Raw genomic sequence first — 18825 nt, forward strand, 5'->3', positions numbered from 1 at the left:
GCCTTGAAAGTGCAAAATTTTTTGTTATCACAACTGAACCATACTTATGTTTTTTATGATATCATGCTTAGGTGGTTCCTTGTCCTTAAACAGTATGGAAGTCAAAGGAATCCAACAATTAAAAGACTTTATCCCCCAAACAGTTATTCCTCTCCCAAAGCCCCTCCTTTTTAAAAAATAACATCAGACCTCTATTTAAAAGACTGTTATTGGACTCATTTAAAAAATCCCATTTACAAATGTACCCATACTATTTCTATAGCCACTACATTATTCACCTAAGAACTTGCATCAACTCCATACCTACACAGAGATTTTATACTTGCCTCGATATGTTCAGACTTTAAATCTAGCTGCTGCCAGTCAGAACTCTAGGATCCAAGATGCATAATTTGCATAGAACAATTTTTGCTGAAAAAAAAGTAATTTTATAGATAAGCTTTCCCTATTAAGAGAATCTGATAAAGGGTGAAAGTTGTGAAACACTTTCTACAAAAGAAAATATACTTTCTGGTATTTTTCATTTGCTATGAGTTAAAAGGTCTCATTCTGATGCATTGTCCTTCACTCTGGATCTCCATTTTAAAGATCCTACAAAAATACTAATACTTCCTGGCAGCTTAAGCAGGTCACAGCTCAAATGAGCTCTCAGCAAGGCTCCCGTGGGAAAGGGACTGTGTCACATTTCTCCATTTCCAATACATAAGAATTCAAATATTCTGGAAGAAAATGTTGTTTATTGGCAATGGTACTGACAATAACAAAGAAATTGAGAAAATAGTTTATTATTATTAAATGCATTTAGATAGGAGTTTAATATATTCAGGTCAGATATTTCTGTCCGACTGGAGGTAAAAAGCAAAGTTTTAATTGTTTTAGTAGACCATGAACTGATTTTGTTCAAGAAAACAAGAGAAAGAAGCAATTCTTTCTCTCCACAACCTTACAATGTCATATCCTTCCTTGTCACAAGTGAGGCAAGTGCTTATTTCATATGCAGTAGGAGAATATACTGAGGAGTGCTCTCATTGAATCCCATTGGCCCACTTAATCTTTGAAAGAAATTTTAATTTCAGTGTTAACTGAAATAGTCCTTATTCTATGCCAGAATTTAAGGACAGGTCATAGCATTCATAGATTCAAGCAGAGATAAAACAAGAAAGATTCTTGCAGATGCCTTGAAAGATCAAAGAAAGAATCTGAACATCTACATTGAGAGGCAAATCAATTTCATCAGAATACAGCAGGTATAAAATGTGGAATAGTTCAGAAGCTGATTATTCTCAAAATGTGTGAACACATCAAATTCTTTTCAGCATTTTGAGATGAGGGTCATTGGTAAGGTAACCACTCTGGAGCACATAGGAGGAAGATCCCGCAAATAAGGAAATGAAGCAAAAACAACTGCATTTCCCAAAACTAAGGAAAAGAAAATGCAACAGAATGTAAGATGTGTGCTACAGAAACATCTAATACTTAACCTGCTTGTACCGCATTTTTAAAGAAGGGCTTTCATACATAGGGCAGAAGAATTGTAAAAAGTCATCCATGTGAATGGAAGTACATCTACAAAGAAAGCTGTTTGAAGACTTTTGCATGATATTCAGTGAAAGTGGCTGGTGAAGACAGTGAATTTGTCAACAGACTGGAAATCTTACAAAACTGTGCCTAAGAGAGACAGAGAAAGAGAGAGAGAAAGGGACAAAGCCATGCTGTGATGTGATGTCCCTAAAGTTAAATAATAATAAAAGAGAGAAAGAGAGAAAGAGAAAAAGAAGGAAAGAAAGAAAGAAAGAAAGAAAGAAAGAAAGAAAGAAAGAAAGAAAGAAAGAAAGAAAGAAAGAAAGAAAGAAAGAAAGAAAGGAAGGAAGGAAGGAAGGAAGGAAGGAAGAAAGGAAGAAAGGAAGAAAGAAAGAAAGAAAACAAAAGCTACTCTTTTAAAACAGTTTCTAAAATGTGGAGCATCTCATTGCTCCTCACTTTCAAAACTTAGCCTGCATCAGAATCAAGAGTGTATGTGTATCTGCCATGCTCATTCCAGCACCTGAGTCCATATACTTTTCTCATTCTCAGCATCTATCATAGTGCTGATCACAGGGTGAGTACACAATATCTTCCTAATCATTGACTAATTAAAACTGATTTAAAAAATTCATCAAAAATCTAGAAAGCATTTTCAATTAAACAAGTCAGGCTACTCAAAAGACCAATCAACACTTCCTACGTGCTAAGCATAAGTCTATTACATCTATTAACTTTTTAAAAGTTACAATAATCTTATGAAGTAGGCACTCTTATTATTAAACAAGTGGGAAAACTGAGACCTAGAGGGGTCAAGTAATTTGTCCAAGGTCATACAGATAGTAAGTGGCAAGAGCCAATATTCACACTAACTGTTTAGCTTCAAAGTCTGAATTCTTATTCTTTGCACCACACTGGGATCCTTTGGGGACTGGAGGTAATCTGGAGTTGAAGTCGTGAGTATCTGTATCAGAAGAAACCTGGAGCAGCCCTAAGCTCAGAGCCCAGAACTCTGGGGTTAGGATAATATCCAAAGGGCTTGTTCAACTAGCCCCGTGCTCTGTCTAAGGATTTGAATTCCTTCCATCAAGAACACAGATCTAACGGAATACCTTTATGATCGGATGAGCTATTGTATACTTAGACAAACATTTTTATCCCTTAGAGGATTTTGTATACATCCAAGGCAACTAGGTGACCTGTGATTACTCTGACTGGTCTAACTCTATATTTTGGGGGCAATAACAACAACAAAATAATATTCCTCAAATGCACTATTGTATGCAGTTTTAATGAAAGTAAAAAAAAGAACACTCAAACCTATATTAGCTGTGGATTGGCTTCCAGCATTTTCTTTAACCTTATTTTTTTTTATGTTTATTGAATGACTTTTCCCTTTGTAGACCTGACTGAGAACAACTTGACTGTGGGACTATATTTTACTCACATGAAAATGTCAAGACACGTGAAAAAGCAATAAAAACACAGAAGAAATACTGAGAGAATTTATAAAATAATGTTGGTGGGTGACTTGTTTCTCTGATGTTCATTGTCTGCACATACAGAAGTAGATTAATGAAAAGCAAAAAGTATATTTTTTAAATTTTTCTATACTTTAACAAATAAAGAACAATCTTAGATGCCATTTATCAAAATGTAAACACATAATTCAGCTGATAATCATCAATATTTTCCACTTTTCCTCAGTACTAAGATAGATAAAATGAGTGTCTTCTGCCTTATTCATCTTCAACTCCCCAGCACTTAACGCAGTGACTGGCACTCAGTGAATGCTCAATAATTTTCTGCTGAGTTGAACTGTAAAGGTGAAAATCTAGTAGTCATAAAACCTACAAAGAGTTATGCAGGGAGGCATATAAGCAAGAAACTACGGATATTAAATCCAAGTGTACTAGTTATTTACCAAAGATGTCTGTCAAACAATTGAACATGCTCATTGTTTATTCCAATATACAGTTATCCTAGTAGTAACTAACATTTGTCAGTTACCTTCTAGGTGCCAGACCCTGCAGTGGAAATTTAACGTATTTATCTTTTAAGTTTTTCATCAGCCCTGTGATGTAGGTATTACTACCACACAAAGTGAAGTTCAGAGAAGTTACATAACTTGCCCAAGGTCACACAGTTAATACATGGTAGAGTTAGGATAAGAAACCTAAGTCTATATATATCTCCAAAATCTATACTCTAGCCATCATTTATGCTGCTGTCTGGAATTTCAAGCTGAGCCATGTGTATCAACTTTAAGAAAAACAAGTTTACTGTTTAAACAATGTCAATGACAACTACATTGGAAATATCAAAAGAATAAAATATCAAAGAGAAAATATGAAACATTATGAAAAGGGTTTTCCTGTGTCTGGGGATGATTGGGTTGATTATCTAATGTGTGCAACTTTTTCAAAACATGAGGCTTTAAAGATTTAAGGGAACAACTAAAGACTTCTGGAAACAGCTCATTCACTACAGGGTATTTTAAAAAGAATCAGTAATCAGAGGCTGTAACTAGAAAAAGACAGAAAGGCTTGACTATAATGTCAAACATAATAAAAGCACCTCCATGTGTGGTGTCCTTTATTCTCTATATTGTAAAGCTAGTTACATCCAAAGGCTCCTACTTAACATATCATTGAGGGGCAACATTTTTAGTAAAAGTAAATAAATAGATACTCTGTTTGAGTGTGTGTGTACTTGTTGCTACTAGACCGATTTTATAATTTCATTTATAAAATATAAGCATGCTTTTATTTGCTCCCTTTATGCTTTGTTAAACTGAAGGCTAGTGAGGAAAATGTCAAGACCTTTGACTCTTCTGTCCTCTTTTGTTTCTTTCTTAAAATGGCAATGCTTTTTTTATTAGGTTTTATAAGTTTTGAAGTACTTCAACACCCTTCATCTCAGTTCTTCCTTACAATATCAATAGTGATATGGGCAATATGATTTCAGCCATTTTGCAGATGAGGAAATTGCAGCAGAAGAAGACTTGTGGCAAAGCAGCATCAGAACCTAGTTTCTTGGTAGCCAGGTCCGTTGTTCATTCCTCTAATAAAGCACTGATCTGGACATTTTCATTGGTCCAACCTTCCTGCTTGAGTGTCTGCACTTTCAGTTTCTAGTCCATCTGAGAGGACAATAAATACTGACCATTGTTGAAAAGAGTCACCAAAGCAAAAATAAAGAAAACTCAAAGCAACAAACAAACCTAAACAGACCAAAAAACCAAAAATCACCCAAATACTTTTGTCATTTTAAACTTATAATTTCTCCATGAGTAAGGCTGAGAGAATCTAGTCCTAAATTTGTCCAGCTACCCCTTCCCCCATATCCTCTTTTTCACCACTGGCTTTAAGAGCTAGTAACAGGCATTAGAATGGTGCCAGGATTAAGGACTGTGTGAGGATTGGCATAAAGGGATTTGAAAGCTGTGTTTGATGTTCTTTTTAACATTTTTACAAACTCCTCCCCAAAGCCTTAAACATCAAGTTTCTTATTCCTTACACAAGTACTTGTCTCCAGCAAACCCTGTCCTTTGTTTAATTTTTAAATATCATTTGGGGAGAATAGAAATTCCTAGGGATCAAAAGGGTATCCACAGCAGAACAAATAGAATCTTCATATCCATGTTGGAATGATCAACAGTGTGTGTGTGCATGTGCATGTGTGTGTGTGTGTGTGTGTGTATTCCTTAAGCTGGCATTGGTATGTTTAAAGACAATGTTAAAAGCCTTGCAAAATACAAAGAAGCAAACCATCTCTGCAATTATTGGAGGAGATTTCCAATCCATCAAGCACTATTTAATGATATATTTTAAAGCTTCAATTTAAAAACAAATCCAGCAGAATGATGGCATTGGGGTTTTTTTTAATCATTTTTTTTTTTTTATCAAACTCCTTAACAGATTAGTCTATGAAAGGAACATAATCAATCTGAAATTTCCTGGGATTATTAACCATTTGAAATGCTGAGAGTTTTGTATTCGCCAATCCATCAACAAAAAGATGCATCTTTAAGGCATGAAGGGGTTACTGATTCCCTGACCCATGATTATTTTCCTATGCGAAAAGCACAATTAGCAACAGAGATAAAACACTTCTCTAAACATCCCATAATTCAACTCAAATCAAACTTGATTTATTTAGAAATCTACTTTTTTTTTCCTGAGGGACTGTGATACAGCTGCTGTAGGATTATCATGAGATTAACAACTTCTGTGAGATTTTCCGATCAGATGTTAGACTTTGTCATGGCAGAGAAAGCACTCTTTGTAGGATAAGCAGTGATTTGTGTGTGGATACTGATGGAAGCACTCTGTTAGGATTTTGCTTGCCCTCTCAGCTGAGCCAAACACTGGGAACCTTAAATTTCAAGTTCAAAGTTGAAAGTAGTACAGGGTATTCAGCTAAAATTCCCACTGCCAAGGAATGAATTGTCTATATACTTTTTCCTAACCTATCATTTGTTGGCATTTTCTCTGGACTTGCTAATGCAGGATTTCCAGACCCCTTGTTAAGTGGCCTAATATTCAAATTTTCTAAAAGTTCCCGGAAAGATTTTATATATGCCCATAAATAAACCTTGTCAGTGGTTGATTGCATTTTTCATGTTCTCTCTCTTCAGCCTCCTCTACCTCCCTGTGATATACACTAATGCTTTTTTTTGTGTCCAGAGAAGAGCCACTTCTGCTCAACACCACCATCTCCCTGTGGGCACTGTTCTCTCTTTCAGGATTCTTTGTCACATCTGCTTAGTACCACTATTTCATACCATAATTGTGCATGTTCTTTGGATTCCTCAATATTCTTGGATCACCTTACGTTCATTATAGAACTGGAATCAATGCTTCCCTCCCATGTAAATATTAGAAGTTTTCTGCATATGAATCCTCCAACATTTTTCAAATTGTTTAGTAAAGCTGTTCTTTTATGGTTTTTCCTTACTTACAATGAATCTCCACCATCACCAATACCTTACCCCCCAATGTGGCACATAAGATTCAGTTTGTGACTTGAAGAGTCTACAGAAAAATTCAAGTGATAAACATCACATTTTACAGAGGTTCACATGCTCCCAAGTCTTTCTTCTTATAAAACACATGTTTATATAGCAAGATTTATCTTGTCTTTCAATTGCATGACTTTACAATGATCTCCCTAAATCAGATATTGTAACAGTAGAATATAGTGGGGCTTGGAATCAGACCTACCTGAATTCAAATTCTGGTCTTGCCACTGATTAGCTATTTCACAGTGTTGTGCCAATAATTAAATGATTATATACGTTTTTTTTTTTCATACTACCTGACACATAGTAAGCACTGAATAAATGGTAGCTAATATTATTGATAGGTATATATTTTTATATTTCTGTTTCTTTGGTTTGACTGTATTATAATTATCTCTTTCATCCTCTTGGAGTTTATTTGGAAGAGTAACAAGATAAGTGTTTTACTTTTTTTTCCAAAACATAATCAATTATCCCAGCAGGATATTTTAAAATTCATCTTTATATCTCCAATAATTTATGATTCCACTTTTACCACATACTCCTTATGAGTTCTAGGGTTTGTTTTGTGTTGTCTATTTTATTCCATTGATCTGGTTATTCTTGCACTAGTATCATGCTGTTTGAATTATTGATGTTTTAAATAAACTTTAATGACTGATGGCTTTCTCTATTACTCTTTTTTTCCCAATAAGTTCTTTGGTATTCTTGCTTTTCTACTATTCACAATATATTTTAGGATAATTCTGTCATATTAAAAAAAATCTTACTGATAATTTTATTGTAATTATATTAAACTTAAAAATGAATACGGGATAAACTGAAATCTTAACAATTAGTTTTCCCATCTGTCCACTTATGATGTATCTTTTTAAAAACACACTTAGGAACCTGTAGGAGGGGTAGCTGCGTTCTGGTCCAGTTCTTCCTATAACTAGCTACATGCCTTTGGATAAATCTCATAATCCTTATGTAATTCCTGCTTTGCAGAGCTCATGGAATTTACATTAAGGTTAAGTGACTTAAATTATGCATAAAAAATAGCAAAGAGTTAAATATTCATACAGAAGCACAAAGATATTACTATTAGTAAAAAAGTTAAACTTTGAGGAAAAGACCAATTTTGCATCAAAGGTATTTCTCATCTCAAATAAAGGATCTCTACAGAAAAAGAAAAAAAAAAAAAACTGAAACTCGGAAAAGTAAAGAGATTCAGGGATATCAATACTAACCACTATGAATTTAACCCTAATATCACCTTACGGCGAAGACATTTCACCATGGAATCTGTTCACTGGACCTAGTAAAATCAACCTTATGTTTACATCGATTCTTAGAGTTTGAAGGGAATATGAGGTCATCTAATTCAAACTTTCACTAAGTGGAAATGCCTCTCCTCTAATATTTCCAGCAGTAGCAGATTCACTACTTCATAAATAATTATTAGAATCCTCATATTTTATAGCATCCTCATCGTAACAATACCTGTCTTTTGGCAGCTTCCATGTATACATAGGTGATAAAGGAATAGGAAAGTGAAGTATCTAATTCCATCTGTCAGGAAGTAAGGAAGGGAGTTCCCGATCAAGCAGTGCATTCCAGAGGAAGTATGACTTGAACTGAATCTTGAAGAGAGAGAAGTTAAGGAATTCCAGGTTGAAGAACATCACTGAAACTATGACACATTTGGGAACTCTAATAAGTTTGGTTATGCTGAAGCAAAGCATTATATATGAGAGAGTAGTGGAAGATGAGGATGGAGAAAGAAGCAAGTAACTGGTATCTGAGAGTCTTCAGTGCTAAGTTGAAGAATTTAGATTTTATTGACAATGGGAAGTCATTAAAATGTTCTTTAAACTCAGCAGTGTTGTCCTAGTTGAAGGACAATTCCTAAATCCTAAAAGTTCTCATCACAAGGAAAAAATATTACTTTTCTTTTTCTTTTATTTTGTATCTATGTGAGATGATGGATGTTCACTAAACTCATTGTGGTAATCATTTCATGATGTATGTGTCAAATCATTATGCTGTACATTTTAAACTTATAAAGTTCTGAATGTTAATTATATCTCAATAAAACTGGAAGAAAAAAACAGAATATATCATCTATATGTTTTCCAGATTGTCATCAATATGGTTTCCCTTCCCCTGAACTCATTGTAGTTTGTTTAGGTTTATCCTAAATTGTAATACCCAGAATTAAGTCGATACTTCAGATGTGATTTAATGATGCAAAGTAGGGTGAGAATATTTTATTTTATTAATCTTATAAAAAATTTCTTTTAAATAAGATTCAAATTAGGTTTGGCTTATCTTGGAGTTGGAGTGGGGGTAATATATCAGACAATGGAAGCTTTGTTATTATGCACTAACAAAGAACTCCAATATCTCAGTGACAACACAACAAAAGTTTATATCTCACTCACATGTAATATGCAATATGGATTGACAGGGAGTAGTCCACTCATCACAGTCATTCAGGGATTCAGGCTGATGTAAACTCCATTACAAAACCTACTTCCATAGTCAACACGACAGGAAAAGAGAAACTATGCACTGGTCCTTAAAGATTTTAAAACAACTCAATTGGCCTCACCTAAACTCAAAGCTGGTGAGGACATATAGTCCTACCATGGACTTGGAAGGAGAGAAGAGCTAAGTAAACTATTTGACTAGTCCTGTTGACTTCCATCAACTTACAACTAAATAACAAGGAGCTTGTGACCAGTTAAATGCTCCAGATATTTTTTTCTTGTTTGGCATAAGTGGCTGTCAAGCCAGGTCTTCCTAATGTTATAAAATCCTTCTTTTTGGTTAAAAGGGTTACAGGATTGGATTCAATCTACTGATGCAGCCTTTTTGCTATGGTCTGAATATTTTTGTCACCCTCAAATTCATATCTTGAAACCCTAACCCCCAAAGTGATGCTATCAGAAGGTGAATACTTTGGGAGATGCAATATTCTCACAGAGAAAATCAAGTTGAATATGAGCAAACAATGAAAAATTATAAAATGCAGAAAGAAAGCTGACACCATGAATAAGAGGCAGCATAAACACCAATCATTAAATTTAAAGCCTGAAGAACATGAGCTATTGAAAAGATCAGATACAGATAAATACATTTGAAATGCTTAAAGATTTAGAAATACAGAGGTCAAAATACTACAAAAGACAAGATACAGTCCAAAAAGACAAGGTGCTGAAAGAAACTCTAAATGACAGACTTTAAGAAAAGGAACAATAAACATAGTAAGAAGGACTAAGATGCCAGAAAGAATAATAGACAAAGATATGGGTCAATGTCTTTCATCTAAACCAGGAGTGAGTAAACTGTGGCCCATAGACCAAATCCAACCCATCATTTGTTTTTCCTAAATAAAGTTTTATTGGATCACAGCCATTATTCATTGTGATGGTTAATTTTATGTGTCAACTGGACTGGGTCATGGAATCCTGATACATTTTGTGAATTCTGTGTGTGTCTATGAGGGTCTTTCTGGATGAGATTAATATTTAAATCAGTATATTGAGTAAAGCCGATTGCTCTTCCTAATGTGGGTGGTCCTCATCCAATCAGTTGAAGATCTAAATAGAACAAAATATCTGACCCTAACAAAAGTAAGAGGACACTCCTACTGCCTGACTGCCTTCAAGATGGGACATTACTTTTTTCATGCCTTCAGACTTATACTGAAGTATTGGCTCCTCCTGGGCCTTGGGCCTGTCAGCAACTGGACTGGACCTACACCATCAGCTCTCCTGGTTCTCAGGCCTTTGAACCTGACTAGAATGACATCATTGGCTCTCTTTGGCCTCCAGCTTGCCAACTACAGATCTTGGGACTTGTCAGCTTCCATAATCACCTTACCCAATTCCTTATAATAAATCTCTCTCTCTCTCTCCACGCATATATAGATCCTATTGGTTCTGTTTTTCTGAGCAACCCTGACTAATATACTCATTCATGTATTGTCTATGGCTGCTTTTGCATTACAACAGCAGAGCGGAGTACTTGCAATAGAGATTGCATGGCTCACAAAGCTGAACATAGTTACTATCTGATCTTTTACAGAAAAAGTTTTCTGACTTCTGCTCTAAACCAACATGGAATACAAAATAGTGGTGATTATACAGATGATATAATGACAATGATAACAACTAACATTAGAGTAAGAAAATAAGGTGAAACTAAAATTATTGGCCACCAATAATATCTAGAAAAGAAGAGATTTATCAAAGTTAATGTATTTTAAAATCCTTGTATTGACTGAGAGAAGAGAAGAGATATTGATTAAAATTAGATTTCATTAAGTCAAGGATGTATATTATCATTATAAGGGTAATCATAAAAATAAGTAAAAGCATAACTTCAAAAATGCTAAAGGGGAAATAAGTAAAAATAATTTTAAAACACTCAAATAATCCTCCCAAAAAAGGTTAAAAAAATGAAAGCAGAAGAAGCATAGGGAAAAAAAGGTGAATAGAAAGCTTAAAATGATATGATAAAAAAATCCAAATATATCATAATCATAACAGTGCAAATGGACTAAATTTACCAGTTAAAACAGAGAGGCTATTTAATTTCACTTAAAAAAAGACAGCCATGAACCCTTTACAAAGAACACAAAAGTAATGTATACCATAAAATACTAACCAAGAGAAAGGCTGGTGTAATTTTATTAATATTATTTTAAAGTATTCTAAGGAAGAATCATTTTTAGGGATAAAGAGCACTACCCAATAATGCTAAAGTACATCCCACCAAGAATATATAAAAGTTATAAACTCATATGCATCTAATAATATAGATCCAATTTACATCAAACAAAACTAACATAATTATAAAGAGAAACAATTTTCCCATAAGAGCAGGAGATTTTTCAAATGATTCTTTCAATAAATGATAGATCAAGTACACAAAAACATTAATAAAAACATAGGAAATTTGAACACTGCAACTAACAACCTTGATATTATTAATGTATGCAGAATCCTGCACCCAAGAAGTAGAAAATATACATTTTTCTCAAGCACACATGGATCGTTTATGAAAATTTACCACAGACTAATCCACAAATGTTTCAACAAGTTTCTAAGAATAACTATACAGACCACACTCTCAACAATTATACATTTAAGTTCAAAAACAAAATAACTAAAAATAGTACCAGACTTTTGAAAACTAAAAAAAAAAAAAAACACTATAATTCATAGGTCAAAGAATCATAATGAAAAACAGAAAAAAATATTTAGTGCTAAACAACAATTAAAACATAACTTGTAAAATTTGTGAGATGCAGGTAGAACAGAATATCGAGGGAATTTTATGGCCTCAAATGTTTATGTTAGAAAAAACTAGAGGCTGAAAATTAAATAGGTAAACATTAATTTTGAGAAATAGAAAAATATCAACAGAATAAATGCAAGGACAGTGGGCATTAGGAAATAAATACAAGAAGAGAAATTCATCAAGTAAAAAGAATCATTCCAATAAAGAGGTTCAACAAAGAAAAAAATGGTTCTTTGAAAATCACGAATAGACTTGTCTTTGGCAAGACTTATCAAGAAAAAAATTAGAGTGAATAAACAGTATTAGGAATGAAACAGATATAATTACAGATGCAATAGAGGTTAGAAAATAACAACTACAACTATGAATAATTTTATGTCAAAATTTCTGAAGAAATAAGATTAAAAATTGATAATTTTTATAAAAAAATATAACTTCAAATTGAGCCAATACAAAATAGAAGCCCTGAATAGACTTATAACCATTAAAGTAATCAGATCAGTAGTTAAAACTCTTTGCCATCCAGCCCCACACTGCACAAATAAATGGGCCCAGACTTTCATACATCTTTGTAACAAACATTGGAAGAACAGATCATTTGAATTGTTGAACAACCCTTCCAGATATTAGAAAATCAGACAGTTCTTCCCAACTCAATTTTTTGAGGCAAGTATATGGTTGACACTGAAATCAGATTAAGAATTTATGAGGAAGGAAAATTACTAGCTATATAAGCTAGTTATATAAGCTAGCTATATAAGCAGTGGAATGCAGAATACATATATATATTTTTTAAAATCAGGACCAAATTGGGTTTATCCCATCAGTGAAAGATTGATTTAACATTTGAAAGTCTGTTTACATAAATAACCATATTAATGGACTAATGGAGAAAAACTATATCTTTACATCATCACATGCAGAAAAATCATTTGACAAAATTTGCCATATTCAGTTAGCAAATTGAAAAGAGAAAAACACTGCCTTATTCTTATAAGGAGTATCTATCCAAAGCTACAAAAAAAATTATGCTTAATAGTATAATCTTGAAAGTTTTTCATGTACCAAAATAAAACAAAAAAACGTGAGATAAGTATGCATGCTATCACCACTTCCTATCAACAATAAAGTGAAGGCCTCAGCCAAGTCAGCAAGATGATCAATTACAAGAAAGAAAGAAACAAAATGTTCATTACTTACAGTCAAGGAGATTGCACACACAGAAAATACAAGAGAATTTATAAATGAATTATTAAAATTAATAAAAGTCTTCATAAAAGTCTATGAATATTCCAAAATCAATTGCATGCCTAATTACTAGTAACAAATAGTTATAAAGTGTAATAATACAAAAGGATGTCATTTAAAATAGTAACCAAATATATTAGGTACTTAGAAATAAATTCTAGAGATGTGCAAGTCATTTAAAAAAAATCATTTTAAAACTAAATTAAAAGACATTAAAGAAAATCTACATAGTTGAGGAGAAAGTCCATGCCCATAGTTTAGAAGAATCAATGTCATAAAGAAGTTAATTCATATTAAAAAAACAAACAACCCAATCAAAAAATGGGGAGAAGACCTAAATAGACATTTCTCCAAAGAAGACATACAGATGACCAAGAGGCACATGAAAAGCTGCTCAACATCACTAATTATTAGAGAAATGCAAATCAAAACTACAATGAGGTATCACCTCACACCGGTTAGAATGGGCATCATCAGAAAATTTACAAACAACAAATGCTGGAGAGGATGTGGAGAAAATGGAACCCTCTTGCACTGTTGGTGGGAATGTAAATTGATACAGCCACTATGGAGAACAGTATGGAGGTTCCTTAAAAAACTAAAAATAGAATTACCATATGACCCAGGAATCCCACTACTGGGCATATGCCCAGAGAAAATCATAATTCAAAAAGACACATGTACCTGAATATTCACTGCAGCACTATTTACAATAACCAGGTCATGGAAGCAAACTAAATGCCCATCGACGGACGAATGGATAAAGAAGATATGGTACATATATACAATGGAATATTACTCAGCCATAAAAAGGACCGAAATTGGGTCATTTGTAGAGACATGGATGGACCTAGAGACTGTCATACAGAGTGAAGTAAGTCAGAAAAAGAAAAAAAATTTCATATATTGAAGAATATATGTGGAATCTAGAAAAATGGTACAAGGCAGAAATAGAGACATAGATGTAGAGAACAAATGTATGGACACCAAGGGGGGAAAGCGGGGGGTGGGTGGGATGAATTGGGAGATTAGGATTGACATATATACACTAATATGTATAAAATAGATAACTAATAAAAAAAAGTCAATTCATCTTAAATTATTTCAGAAATTGAATTCAATTCAATTCCAATCAAAATCCTTACAGTGATTTTTGCAGAAATTTGACAAATTGATTCTAAAATTTCTATGGAAATACAATAGGCCAAGAGTAGCTGAAACACACCTAAAGGAGAAGGACAATATGGAGGAATTTTCCCTACCAGGTATCAAGATACCACAAAGATACTGTAACTATGTCAATGTAGGGTTGGCCCAGAGATGAAAAGACTATTGTAATAAATTGACAAGGAACCAATATCCAAATACCCAAATATAGAAATAACTGCTACAAAGCGAAAGAATCCAACACTAATAGAAAAAAAGGGTTAAATATATGAATATATAATTCGTAAAAGAGGAACTCTAAATGATCAATCACATATGAAAAAATACTCAACTTCAAGACTGAGAACACACAATTTTCCATTTACCAAAATGGCAAAAAACTAGAACATGCTGAACATGTAGAGCATTAAGAACACAAACAAAAATCCAGTCCATCTGGAAAATAATTTGGCATTATGTGATAAATTTGAAGATGAGCCTGTTCTATGATCCAGCAATTCCATTTCTACATATAATTTAAAGAAATCTGTGCACATGTATACAAGGAGATATATTCAAGAATGTTCATAGAACATTTTTTGAAATACCAAAACACTTAGAGAGCACTAATGTATACCAAAAAAATGAATAATTAATTTGCTGTATATTAATCCAATGGAATACCATGCTGCAGTGAAAATGAATGATACAGATCTACATGTATCAGCATGGATAAATATCCAATATATAGTGTTGAGCAAATCACAAGCTGCAAGTTATACCACTTATATAAAGTTTAAAAATGTTTAAAACAATACTATCTATTATTTAATGGTATGCATATGTAGTGTATAGTGTAAAGATGAATATAAATAATATGAATATTATTTTCATAATATCAGAATAGTGATTTTTCTGGAGCAGAGGAAGAGAATCTGATTGGTAAGGGTGTATAGAGGTCTTCACTGTATTTGTTTCACCTATTAAGTTGGATGGGGGGTGGTATACATGTATGCTTGCTTTATTATGCTCTGTATGTTTATGCTTTATTATACATTTTACTATGCATAAACTAGTTCTTAATAAATTTAATAAAGGGAAAAAAGTCTTTTGAACTCTTAGCACATTTATCTTTCTGCATGGAGACAATAAATATTAATGGAGATTGAGAAGAGGGAAGGGATTTTGCTTGCTCTTAGTTTATTCTCGCTGCTGTAACAAAATATGATAGACTGGGTGGCTTATAAACAGCAGAAATGTATTTCCTACAGTTCTGGAGACTGCAAGTCCAAGATCAGGTTGGTTGAGTTTTGGTGAAAGCCCTCTTCTGGATTGCAGACTGCCTACTTCTCACAGTATCCTGACATTGTGAATCTCTTTGTGTCTCTTTGGAGCCTCTTTATAAGGGGCTAATCCCATTCATGAGGGCTCTGCCCTCATGACTTAATCACCTAAAGTCACCACCTCCTAATATCATAACCTTAGGGGTTAGGATTTTAATACGTGAATTTTGAGGAGACACAAACATTCAGACCACAGCACTCTACCACTTTGCCTAAGTTGATACAAATGAAAATCTCTGGTGCTCATCATCGTATTTTGTCAGAATATATTCTCTTTGATTTAGTTGCATCTGATGTTATGACAGTTTTTTTTTATGTTGAGTTTAATTATTTGTAGCAAAAACAGATATTTTTTCAAAGTCTGTGTTTTACAGATTTATAAAATTTGTTTTTAAATAATTAACAGCATGTTTAAAAAAGATAAAAATCCAAGACTCTGATCAAATATTGGGAACATTCTTTAATAAAATCTGACCCCAAATTATTTGCTCTTAGCTGAGTTGGAAAGGTTTCTAAAATATTAATAAACTAGAAAGTTATCTTTCTATTTAAAATAGTAGAACAGTTCTGAATATGTTGCAAGCTGTTCTGCTCATTTTCCATTATAATGTCCAGCAAACAAAAATATGGTCCAAATTTATATTTTATCATTTTTCAATTATTCACCCTGCCTACTAAAATACACGAAAACTTTTGTTAAGTATGCATGATTCATATGAGAATATTCAATGGGTATATAATGGACCTGTATAAAAAAGGTTTAATATTTATTTATGAAATACTATTTTGGCTGAAGGTGAAGGTGCCAATTAAGTTCACTAAAACCTGAAAGCTCTTGGGTGTTCTAAGGTCTAAAGTTGCAACTAACAAATTTTAATTAAAGAGGCTTTAATTAAATGGATGGATATTTGGTAGTGTATTTAGAAAGTATCATGGAAGCTTTAGTAATGATAAGACAAAACTACTGATATTATTTTTATCAGCCTAAATGTTCAACGAGGTTGAGAGAATGGATTGATATAAACAATCTCAGCAGAAATGCAATCAGGTTACCTTGACTTTCTATGCACAGTATCCATCCAGAACTTATACAAAAGAAAGTTTATTCTAGATAGATAAGACACTCCTGGAAACTAAGCTAAGCACTAACTTTTACACAGAAACTGTCTCATAGTGCTGTATGACTGTACTAAGTAAATAGTAACCCACTGGCCTAAAAGACTAAATAGATTATTCAAAGTGGAGTAAGCATAACCATCTAGTGAGGTCTTATCTTGTGCCACCTAATATAAATTGCTACAGTAAAAGGAAAATATTTTGTTTAAAACTTTCTAATTCCATTTGGCAAGATGTCATCCTCTTGTCTCTAAGAATTAATCAGAATTCACAGTGACTGTTCAACTCAAACAAATTGAAAATGTAAGCTTACTATTGAAAAGAAGACATAAGGAAACTGTATTATTACCAGTGGTGAGAAGAGGAGATGCTGTATAAACACACACACACACACACACACACACACACACACACATATGTACACAGAAACAGCTGGGATCAAAGCATCCCATTATGTGATGTTGTTTAATAACATCTTTGCTTCCACAGCTTTTGTAAATGAAATAGAAATTAAACTAAAGAAATAGACACACTGGCTTTTTGTGTCTTTCTTGTTCAGATGCCCTTTTCAATAAATATTGTCACAAAATTTGGATTTACAATTTTGGATGCCTCCCAAAATGTTCCTTACCTCCTCTCCCCTCTCCCTGAACCCAGCAATCACTTCATACTTGTTTGTATTTGTTTATATTCAAGGATCATGAAATTCATATTAACAGTGAAACCTCTTTTTAGGTACGTGGTGGGATTTCTCTGTTCACAGTCACAGTTCTGTTTTGGCAGGTAGTTAGATAAAATCTCCGCCAGGGCAGAAATCTCTGGATCTGCATAGGAAGGATTAGCCAACCTGGAAGCAAAGAAGAACCTCATCAAGATTAACACCTAATTTCCTGGGGCCCTCACTATAGGAAAACTGCTGTCTTGATCAAGGCCACAAGGGTAGAAGTCACTGATTTTGGTCCTTTGGAAAACAGGGTTAAGAAGAATCTAAGTTTAAGGAAAGGGTGCTCCCAAACCTTGTTGATCAAGAAACAACCAACAAAACGATCTCAGAACTTAAGAGAGGTATTAGAATTTATATATATTTACTATTATAAGGAACTCTATCATGAGGGAGTAAGTGGACCCCTACAAAGGGAAGAGTTTATCCACATTTAACACATTTAAATAGATTGGTCAAAACAGCTTCCGTAAGGTTGGTGAATATGTACCTTCATTCCTCACGTTGTTTACACAATCAAACGGTGATGGGGCAAATTCTGTTAGCTCACTGTTTCCTCCAGATTTCAATCGACTGTCATTTGCTCCCAGCTTGGAAGACTCTGTTAGGTAGATCCATTTTCCAAAGAGGAAGTAAGTCTGATCCATTGTATGTGTTTTTTCAACCATGCTCTAAATGAGCCTCACAATTCTGCAAGGTCCATTGCAACAGCCAGTGTAGGTTGGAATTGGTCATTTTGGCCGATTCCTCTTGATTTATTTAACAAACATTTCCTGAATGCACTCTACAATAAAGTGCTGCCAATTTTCTATTCTGGATCTATCCAACAATTTTATTTCTTCACTCCTGCCCAGCTGCCAAGTCCTGAAAGGAAAAGACTTTTCTTTAGAAAACGTTTTTTGTCCATAAAGTATTCTTTATAAATTCATGGAACACCAACAGAAGCTCATGGAGTATAAAGCACGCTTGGTTTAAAGTAGACAGTAAATATACTTCTTATAGACACATTGAAAGAAAAGACCAAAATTGGACTACCATGTTTTTTAAAAACTGTATAACACATTACATAAATTAAAAAAAAAAATTGTATTATATTAAAAATTTTAAAGTTACTAATATTTTGAAATTATTAGACAAGTCTAGATAATCAGCATGCCTTTCATGCTTCCTTTTTCCATATTCATAAGATGTCCTATTAGTCTGTTATGCCCTATTGTGCCTCAAGATCATACTATTGTCTACTTATTACTACTATTAACAGTTATATAAGTATTAAAAGATTTTTCTTTCATATATTAAAAATCTAGTTTTAAATAATAGCTTTATTGACATATCTACGTGCCATAAAATTCACTTATTTAAAGTGTATAATTCAGTGTTTTTTGGTGTATTCATAGAGTTGTGAAACCATCACC

Source organism: Eubalaena glacialis, chromosome X, assembly GCF_028564815.1.
Source record: "Eubalaena glacialis isolate mEubGla1 chromosome X, mEubGla1.1.hap2.+ XY, whole genome shotgun sequence".
NCBI classification, from domain to species: Eukaryota; Metazoa; Chordata; class Mammalia; order Artiodactyla; family Balaenidae; genus Eubalaena; species Eubalaena glacialis.